The sequence below is a fragment of the Molossus molossus genome, unplaced genomic scaffold (assembly GCF_014108415.1).
Source record: "Molossus molossus isolate mMolMol1 unplaced genomic scaffold, mMolMol1.p scaffold_m16_p_3, whole genome shotgun sequence".
NCBI lineage: Eukaryota > Metazoa > Chordata > Mammalia > Chiroptera > Molossidae > Molossus > Molossus molossus.
This window is the reverse complement of record NW_023425366.1, coordinates 99520610-99531746: the sequence shown is the minus strand read 5'-3', so window position 1 is coordinate 99531746 and position 11137 is coordinate 99520610.

Here is an 11137-nt window from a genome sequence, read left to right as displayed (position 1 = left end):
CTGGCTGCCATAAAAAGAAAGGAATCAAGTACAACATCTCTTGTGAAGTAGTCTTGCAGAAAAATCAAAATAATAAAGCAAACCTGAATCTGATCGATTTTTCTAGATCAGATCTTGATTTACAGGCCATACAAAAGAGAGAACACATTAACAGAAAATATAATCAGCAAAATCCAGATGCAGAGAACTCTATAGGACAAAGAAATGGGTTCTTCAACAAAAAATTTTAAAGGGAAAGAAAATGAGATGTAGAAAAACCTATAGATCAAGAAACTTAAAAGACATATCAAACAATCACAGTTGTGGACCTTAATTCAAACCTTTAAAAACTTTATGACAACCCTGGCTCATTTTGCTCAGTGGTTAGAGCGTCTGGCTTACAAACGGAAGGGTTGCAGGTTGGATTCTGGTCAAAGGCACATACCTAGGTTGCACGTTTGATCCCTGGCCCCAGTCAGGGGTAGTGCCAGAGGCAACCAATTGATTTCTCTCTCTCTCTCTCTCTTCTTCCCTCCCTCCCTCCATTCTACTCTCTAAAAGCAATGGGAAAATATCCTGGGGCCCAGCTGATATGTCTCAGTGGACTGAGCAACGCCCCATGCACTGAGAGGTCCCGTTTTGATTCCCAGTCAGGGCACATGCCCGGGTTGCAAGCTCCATCCATGGTTAGGGACATGCAGGAGGCAGCCCATTGATGTCTCTCACATCAATGTTTCTGTCTCCCTCTCCCTTCCTCTCTCTCTAGAAAATCAATAAGTACATATTTAAAAAAGAAAAAAGCCCTGGCCAGTTTGGCTCAGTGGTTGAGGGTTGGCCTGCGGAGCAGAGAGTCCCGGGTTCGGTTCCCACTAGGGGCACGTACCACAAAAAAAAAAAAAAAGAAAGAAAGAAAGAAAGAAAAGAAAAAAAATATCTACCGGTGAGGATTAAAAAGAAGTTTATGGCACTTATGAGACAATTAGAAATTTGAATGCTGAGTGAATAATTGCTAATTGATAACTATAAACACTAATATAAACAAAACCACTTTAAAATGGAGCCCAAGCCCTGGCTGGTTTGGCTCAGCGGTTGGAGCGTCGGCCTGCGGACCGGAGAGACCTGGGTTCAGTTCCCGCTAAGGGCACGTACCTCGGGTGCAGTTTGTCCCCAGCCCTGGTTGGTCGTGCGGGTGGCGACCACTCGATGTGTCCCTTTCACATCGATGTTTCTCTCTCTCTCTTCCTCTCTCTCCCTCCCACTCTACCTGAACAAAAAATGGAAAAATGTCCTCGGGTGAGGATGATAAAAAAAAAGAAAAAGAAAAAGTAAAATGGAGCCCAAGCTGCCACGCCACAGGAACTGCTTTGCATGTCTTATGCTTCAAATCTTTGGAATATTAAAATAAGGCAAAATCACCTTAGGACTGGGCCTAAGCAAACTTGTGCCTCCAAAAAAGGACTGCAAAGGTAACAAGAAAGCAGTTATTGTGAATATTGGACTGATGACTACGGGAATAAAAATTTAAAATGTTATTTACAATTAACATTACTATGTTATCTTCCTTCTATTGATGGAATTGTCCCTCTTTTCTCATAAATATTCCTTGCCTTTGGCTCCTAATTGGAATATTATTTGAGCTTCTGCCTAAATTAATGATTCCTGAATACTATTCCTATAGATCTCAAAAAACACTTGTTTGCCTCTCACTTTGAAAGGCCTTTTCATTTCTAAGTTATCACAAGGAATTATTACTTTTTAAAGTATGTAAATGAGCCTAGCCAGTGTGGCTCACTGGTTGAGTGTCAACCCATGCACCAAAAAGTCACAGGTTCAATTCCCAGTCAGGGCACATGCCCAAGTTGTGTGCCCGATCCACAGTGAGGAGCGTGCAGGAGGTGACCAATCAATGTTCTCTCTCATCAGTGTTTCTCTCTCTCTCTCTGCCTTCCTCTCTGTCTAAAATCAATAAAGAAAAAAATATTTTTAAGTGTGTAAATGATATGGTGATTAATATTAAAAAAATAAACAAAATAGTCCTTACCTTTAAAAGAAATATACTGAAATATGTAGAGATAAAATATTTACAGATATGATGTCTGAGACTTACTTCAAAATAATGTACACGTGGGAGAGGAGATACATAGGGTATAAATGAAACAAGATTGGCTTTGAGAAGTCCTCATATATCAATAGTTACCCTAAATGTAAATGGACTGAACTCACCAATTAAAAGACACGGAGTAGCAGGATGGATTAAAAAACAAGACCCAACCATATGGTACCTTCAGGAGACCTATCTCAGCTATGAAGATAAACATAGGCTCCAAATGGAGAGGTGGAAGGTAACACTCCAAGCAAATGACATCCAGAGAAAAGTGAGTGTGGCTATGTTTATATCAGACAAAACAGATTTGAAAATTAAAAAAGTAACAAGAGACAATGATGGACATTATACAATAACAAAGGGGACAATACATCAAAAATACATAACACAATATATATGCACCCAACCTGAGAACACCAAAATATATTTATTTTTTTATCCTCACCCGAGGACATTTTTTGTTCAGATAGAGTGGGAGGGAGGGAGAGGAAGAGAGAGAGAGAGAAACATCAACGTGAAAGGTACACATTGAATGGCTGCCACCCGCACAACCCAACCAGGGCCAGGGACAAACTGCAACCGAGGTACGTGCCCTTAGCGGGAACCAAACCCGGGTCTCTCTGGACCGCAGGCCGACGCTCTAACCGCTGAGCCAAACCGGCCAGGGCAAGAACACCAAAATATAGAAAGCAATTATTAACAGAACTAAAGAGAGAAACTGATAAAAATATAATTATAGTAGGGGACCTAAATATCCCACTAACAGAAATGGGTAGAGCATCCAACCAGAGAATCAATAAAGAAATATCAGCCTTAAATGACACATTAGCCCTGGCCAGTTTGGCTCAGCAGTTAGAGCGTCGGCCCATGGACCAATGATTTTTGAGTTCAATTCCAGTCAAGGGCACGTACCTTGGTTTTGGTTTATCTCTGGCCCTGGTCAGGGTCATACAGAGGGCAGCCTGTGGGTGTGTCTCTCTCACATGGATGTCTCCCTCTCTCTCCCTCCCTCCCACTCTATCTGGAAGAAAAAAAAAATGACACATTAGATCAAATGGGCATAATCAATACTTACAGAGCTTTTCATCCCAAAACACCAGATTGTTTATATTACTCTCCAGTGCACATGAAACATTCTCAAGGATAGACCATATGTTGGGGCACAAAACTGGTCTCAAAAATTTAAGAAAATTGAAATCATAACAAGAATATTCTCTAAGCACAACTGTTGGAAGCTGGAAATCAACTGCAAATAATAATAAGCTAGAAAGCCCTGGCCGGCTTGGCTAAGCAGTTAGAGCGTTGGCCCATGGACCAAAAAGTTGTAGTTTCGATTCCGGTCATGGGCACGTGCCTAGGTTGCGGTTTGGTCCCTGGCCTTGGTTGGGGTCATGAGGGAGGCAACCAGTGGATATGTCTCTCCCACATCGATGTTTCTCTCTTTCTCTTTCTTTCTCTCTTTCCCTCCCTTCCCCTCTCCCTTCCTCCCACTCTATCTGAAGGTAAATAGAAAAATATCCTCAGGTGAGGATTAAAAATAATAATAATAAGCTGGAAAAATCACAAATATGCAAAGATTAAATAACATGCTACTGAACAAATATGGGGTGAAAGGAGAAAAAAAGAGGAAATCAAAAGATACATAGAGACAAATGAAATGACAGTATGACATATTAAAAATTTTGATATGCAGCCCTGGCCAGTTTGGTTCAGCAGTTAGAGCGTTGGCCCATGGTCCAGAGAGTCCCAGTTTTGGTTCCCGCTAAGGGCACGTACCTCGATTGCAGTTTGTCCCTTGCCCCAGTTGGGGTCGTGTGGGTGGCGACCACTCGATGTGTCTCATGTCGATTTTTCTCTCTCTCTCTTCCTTCCTCTCTCCCTCCAGCTCTATCTGAAGATAAATGCAAAAATGTCCTTGGGTGAGGATTAAAAAAAAAAAATTAGAGCAGAATTAAATGAAATCTAGAACAAAAAGACAATAGAAAAAATTAATGCAACAAAGAGCTGGTTCTTTGAAAAGATAAATAAGATTGACAAACCTGGTTAGACTCACTATGGAAATAGAGGAAAGACTCAAATAATATCAGAAATGAAAGAGGAGAAGTTATAACGGACACCACTGAAATACAAAGGATTATATAAAAGAATAATATGAAAGCCTATATGCCACCAAATTCAATGACCTAGAATAAATGGACAACTTCTTAGAAATATATAACCTTCCTAAACTGAATCATGAAGAACTGGAAAACTGAAACAGACTTATCAAAAGTAAGGAAATTAAAACAGCCATTAAAAACCTCGAAAAAAAAAAAAAAAAGTGCAAGACCAGATGGCTTCACTAGTGAATTCTGTCAACATTCAAAGAAGATTTAATACCTATCCTTCTCAAACTCTTCCAAAATATTGAAGAAGAGACAATACTTCCTAACCCATTTTATGAGGCCAACATTACCCTGATACCAAAACCAGCCAAGGACAACACACACACACACACAAATTACAGGCCAATATCTCTGATGAATATAGATGCAAAAGTTCTAAACAATACATTAAATTGAATACAACAATACATTAAAAGGTAATACAACACAATCAAATGGGATTCATTCCAGAGACACAAGGATGGTTTAGTATACACAAATCAATGTGATACACCACATTAACAAAACAAAGGATAAAAATGATATGATCGCCCTGGCAGGTTTGGCTCAGCGGTTAGAGCATTGGTCGTGGACCAGAGAGACCCGGGTTTGGTTTCCTCTAAGGGCACATACCTCGGTTGCAATTTGTCCCCGGCCCTGGTTGGTCGTGCGGGTGGCAGCCACTTGATGTGTCCCTTTCACATTGATGTTTCTCTCTCTCTCTTCCTCTCTCTCCCTCCCACTCTGTCTGAACAAAAAATGGAAAAATGTCCTCTGGTGAGGATAAAAAAAAAAGTTATGATCACATCAATAGATGCAGAAAAAAGTATTTGACAAACTACAACATCCATTTATAATTAAAACACTAAATAAAATGTGTATAGAAGGAAAGTACCTAACATAATAAAGGCCATATATGATAAACTCTCAGCTGATATCATACTCAATGGTGAAAAACTGAACACTTTCCTCTAAAATCAGGAAAAATGGATGCCCACTTTCACCACTGTTACTCAACATAATACTAGAAGTCTCAGCCAGAGCAATTTGGCAAGAGAAAGAAATAAAAGGCATCCAAATTGGGAATGAAGAAGCAAAATTTTCACTTTTTGCAGATGACATGATTATATACATGATTATATATATAGAAAACCCTGTTGTTCCAAAAATACTATTAGAAACAATAAACAAATCCAGTATAGTTGCAGGATACAAATGTTATTAATATATTAATAATGAAATAGCAGAAAAAGAAATGAGGAAAATAATTCTATTTACAATTGCAACAAAAAAGATAAAATACCTAGGAATAAACTTAACCAGGGAATGAAGGAACTATATACTGAAAACTATAAGACGTTGTTGAAAGACATTGAAGAAGACATAAAGCAATAAAAAGACATTCCATGCTCATAGGTTGGAAGAAATCAACATAGTTTAAATAGCCATATTACCTAAAGCAATATATAGATTTAATGCAATCCCCATCAAAATCTCAATGACATTTTTCAAAGAAATAGAACAAATAATCATCAAATTTGTATGGAATCACAAAAGACCCTAAATAGCCAAAGCAATCTTCAGGAAAAAAACAAAGCCAGAAGTATTACACTCCCTGTCTTCAAATTATACTACGAATCTACAATAATTTTTAAAGTATGGTATTGTCAGAAAAACAGACACACAGACCAATGGAACAGAATTGAGAACTCAGAAATAAACCCACACACATATAGTCAACTAATTTTTCACAAAGGAGCCAAAAAACGTACAATGAAGAAAGGAAAGAGTATTTGATAAAGGGTATTAAAAAAATTATAAAGCCACAAGCAAAAGAATGAAGCTAGACTTCTATTTGACACCATACATAAAAATTAACTAAAGATGGATTTAAAGGCTTAAATATAAGATCTGAAACAATAAAACACATGGAAAAAAAAAAAAAAAAGACATAGGTACTAAACTTATAGACCTTGGTCTCAGAGAGGCTTTTATGAATCTGACCCCAAAGGCAAGGGAAGTAAAAGCAAAAATAAACAAATGGCACTACATCAATCTAAAAAGCTTCTGCACAGCAAAAGAAACCATCAACAAAACAAAAAGGCAACCAACCAAATGGAAGAGATATTGGCAAATAATATTTCTGACTAGATACTAATGTCCAAAATATATTTATAAAGAACTCATACAATTCAACAACAAAAATACAATTTAAAAATGGGCAGAGGACCTGAACAGACACTTTTCTCAAGAAGATACACAAATGGCCAACAGATATATGAAAAGATGCTCAACTTTACTAACTGTTAGGGACATTCAAGTTAAAACCACAATGAGCCCGGCCAGTGTGGCTCAATGGTTGAGCATCGAGCCATGCACCAAGAGTCGCAGGTTGGATTCCCAGTCAGGGCACATGCCCAGGTTATGAGCCATATCCCCAGTGGGGCATGCAGGAGATGGCCAATTGATGTTCTCACTCATCGATGTTTCCCTCTCATCGATGTTTCCATTTCTCTCTCCCTCTCCCTTCCTCTCTCTATAAAATCAATAAAGGAAAAAAAAATTAGAAAAAAACCCTATAATGAGATACCACCTCACACCTGTTAGAATGACTATTGTCAATAATACAAGAAATAACAGGTATTGGAGAGGATGTGGGAAAATAAAGGAATCTTCATCCACTTCCGGTGGGAATGTAAACTGGCACAGCCACTATGAAAAACAGTATAGAGTTTCTTAAAAAAAAAAAAAAAAAAAAAAAAAGCCCTGGACAGTTTGGCTCAGTGGTTGGTCGGCCTGTGAACCAGAGAGTCCTGGGTTTGGTTCCCGCTAGGGCACATACCAAAAAAAATAGAGCAGTTCCTCTTCTGGGTATCTACTTGAAATTTTTGAAAATATTTTTTTCGTAAATATATGTACCCCTATGTTCATTGCAGCATTATTCATGGTAGACGAGACATAGAAACGACCTAAGTGTCCTTCAATAGATGATTAGATAAAGAAGATGTGGTACATATATACGATGGAATACTACTCAGCTATAAGAAAGGATAAATACTGCAATTTGCAACATAGCTGGATCTTAGAAGTATTATGCTGTGAAATAAGTCAAGTAGAAAAGGACAAGAACCATATGACTTCACTCTTATGTGAGATATAAAACAGAAAGCAACAAATGAACCAAACAAACAAACTCATAGACACAGACAACAGTATGGTCTTTACCAGAGAGGGAAGGGGGTAGGTAGGGCAAGGATCAAGAGAGTAAAGGGGGCCAAATATATGATGCTTTATAGAACTGTACACTTGAAACTTATATAATGTATAAACCAATGTCACCCCAATAATTTTAATTTAATAAAATAAAGATTGGCCTTGAGTTGATCATTATTGAAGTTGAATAATGGGTACATGGAGGCTCCCCTTCTATCTTCCTTCATATATGTTTTCATGCTAAAAAGTTAAAGAAAAGGGAGGTACATGCCCTGGCCAATATGGCTCAGTGGTAAGAGCGTCGCCCGTGGACCAAAGAATCCCGGGTTTGATTCCGGCCGAGGGCACATAACTTGGTTGTGGTTCAGCCTCTCATCTCTCTCTCTCTCTCTCTCTCTCTCTCTCTCTCTCTCTCTCTCTCTCTTTCTCCCTCTCTCCTTCCAGCTCTATCTGAAGATTAATGTAAAAATATGTCCTCGGGTGAGGAATAAAAAAAGAAAAGGTAGGTATGTATCGACATAGAAAATATACCTCAGAAATACCTTCTTTCTCTTGCATTATCAAATGTCACCCCCTCTCTACTGTATCCTTCACATCAACATACAAACATGTTTAGGTATTTCTGTTCTTTTTTTTTTTTTTTAAGATTTTTTTATTGATTTTTTTTAGAGAGAGAGGAAGGGAGAGCGAGAGAAAGAGGCTGCTTCCTGGGAACATGCCCCCACTGGGACCTAAACTGGCAACCTTCTGTTGCATGGAACGATGCCCAACCAACTGACCCACACTGGCCAGGGCTGTATTTCTATTCTTTATTTACTTATTTATTTTGTCATTCCTCACCCGAGGATATTTTTCCATTAATTTTTAGATCCATTGGAAGGGAGGTAGGGAGAGAGAGAGAAAAAAACATTGATGTAAGAGACACATCGATTGGTTGTTTCCCATACAACCCCAACTGGGGGCTGGGGATCAAACCTGCAACCCAGGTATGTACCCTTGACCTGGAATCAAATCCAAGACCCTTTGCTGAGCCAAACCAGCCAGGGCTGTATTTCTGTTCTTTATTATTATTATTTTTTATCCTCACCCAAGGACATTTTTCCATTTTGGTTCAGATAGAGTGGAAGGGAGAAGGAGGAGGAGGAGGAGGAGGAGGAGGAGGAGGAGGAGGGCTGGGGGAGGAGGAGGAGAGAGAAACATTGATGTGAAAGGGACACATCGAGTGGCTGCCTCCCGCACGACCCCAACCAATGTTGGGGACAAATCACAACTGAGGTACATGCCCTTGACCAGAATCGAACCCGCAACTCATTGGTCCGCAGGCTGACGCTCTAACCACTGAGCCAAACCGGCCAGGGCAGTATTTCTGTTTTTTAAAAAGAAAGAATTTTCCTTGACTTTACATCTCCAAACAGATGCCACCCTATTTCTCTGCTCACCTTGTCAAGAGTTATCTCACCCCCCATTTCACTTTTTCCCTTCCTACACAACAATCAGCCACTCCAGTCTGTTCCTACCCCTACTCTTTCAGAACTTCAAGCTGTTCCTGGCAAGGTCCCCAGAGGCCTCCAGAGTGCCATGACCAACAGTCACTTTTTTTGTTGTTGTTAATCCTCACCCGAGGATATTTTTCCATTGAGTTTTAGTAGATAGAAAGAAAGGGAGGGACGGAGGGAAAGAGGGAGAGAGAGAAAAACATGATGTGAGAGAGACACATCGATTGGTTGCCTCCCACTGGGACTGGAGCTGGGGATTGAACCTGCAACCCAAGTACATGCCCTTGACCAGTAATCAAATCCAAGAGCCTTTGGTCTACAGGCCTATGCTCTAACCACTTAGCAATTGGTCAGAGCCAACAGTCACTTTTCAACCTGGAGTTTCCTCACAACTGTCAGCAATTGTTGACATAGTTGACTATTCCTTGCCCTTCAGGATCATCACTTACCCTACTCTTTATGACAGCACCCTCACCTGGCCTTCCTCCTCCCTCTATGTCCACTCCTCCATCTCTCTTCCCTCTACTTAACTCCAAGGGTCCTCTGTCCTAGGCCCTCTCCTCTTCCTCTAATGTGCTGTTGTCCCCTTTGATTTTCTTGCCCATTCCCATGGTTTTAACATCCTCTGGCTTTGGGACCTCTGCTCCATTCAGACATCCAGTTGCCTCCTTTGATATCATGGAGGAGGGAGTGGAAGGCAGCAGTTAACAGCATGGCTCCTAGAGCCTGACCACTTGGGATTGGATCCTGGCCTGCAGCTTCCAAGCTGTGTGATCTTAAGCAATTAATTAACCTCTCTGTGGCTCAATTCTCTCAGCTATAAAGGAGGGATCATAAATAATATAAATACTCTCTTATAGTCATTATGAGGATTAAATGAGTTAATGGATATAAAGCACTTAGAACAGTGTTTGGCACACATGTTAAACACTCAATAAATGTTAACTATAGTTATCCTTCAATATCCCAACACTTCGTGGGATTGGTTCCAGGACCCCCAAAGATACTAAAATTCAAGGATGCGGAAGTCCCTTATAATGGTGTCATATTTGCATAGAAGCTACAGCAGGGTATGCCTACATATCACTTCATTCATGTGGCTTCAACACAGTGCTTAGGATGTGACAAATTCAGTTTTTGTTTTTAGAAATTTATCGGATTTTTTCCCAAATATCTTTTATCCACAGTTGGTTGAATCCATGGATGTGAGACCCCTGGATACAGAGGGCCAACTATTTCATGATATCTCACCAGCATCTCAAACTTAACATGCTTCAGGTGGAACTCTAGATTCTCCCTACCACTAGTACCCTAGAGAAAAAAATAAATGTTCCTCTCCAGACTTTCCCAACCATGTGTTCACTCCAGAAACCTAGGAGTTGTCCTTGATGCCTTCCTTTTTCTCACCACCATCTTCCTCTCTACCCACCCAATTCTTAATCAAATCCTATTGATTCTAAGTCAAAATAAATCTCAACTCTGTCTATCTTTCTATATCTCCACAGCCATCTCCCAGTCAAAAGTTACCATCATGTCTTAACTGAACAAATGCAATAGCCTCCTAGCTGATTTTCCTTCCCTTCCTCCATTTCTCTTTTAATCTGTCCCCTACCTTCTCCCACACAGCCAAAGAGTCCTATAAAAATGCAAATCATGTCTTTTCCTGCTTAAACCCTTTACTGGCTCTCATTTCGTTTAGTATAAAGATTAGCCCTGGCCGATTGGCTCAGTGGTTAGAGTGTCAGCCTGTGGACCAAAGAGTCACGGGTTCGATTCCGGTCAAGGGCGCGTACCTCTGTTGCAGTTCAGTCCTCAGCCCTGGTCTAGGTCGTGCAGGAGGCAACCAGTCGGTGTATGTCTCTCACATTGATGTCTTTCTCTCTCTCCCTCCCACTCTATCTGAAGAGAAATGAAAAAATATCCTCGGGTGAGAATAAAAAAAAAAAAAAAAGACCAAATCTCCTACCAGTCCCCTGCTTAAACTATCGCCAGCCCACCTCATATATGCCTTTCTCCCCTCACTTTCTCTGCTCCAACTTCCTCTAACACGGTCTTGCACACCTCAGGGCCTTTGTACTTGCTATTCCCTGCTGTTGTTCATATATGACTGCCTCCTTCTTATCCTTCAGATTTCACCTTACTGAGGTCTTTCCTTATCACCCTACTTGTTGGCTTCCACCCCAATTATTATTGAACACAGC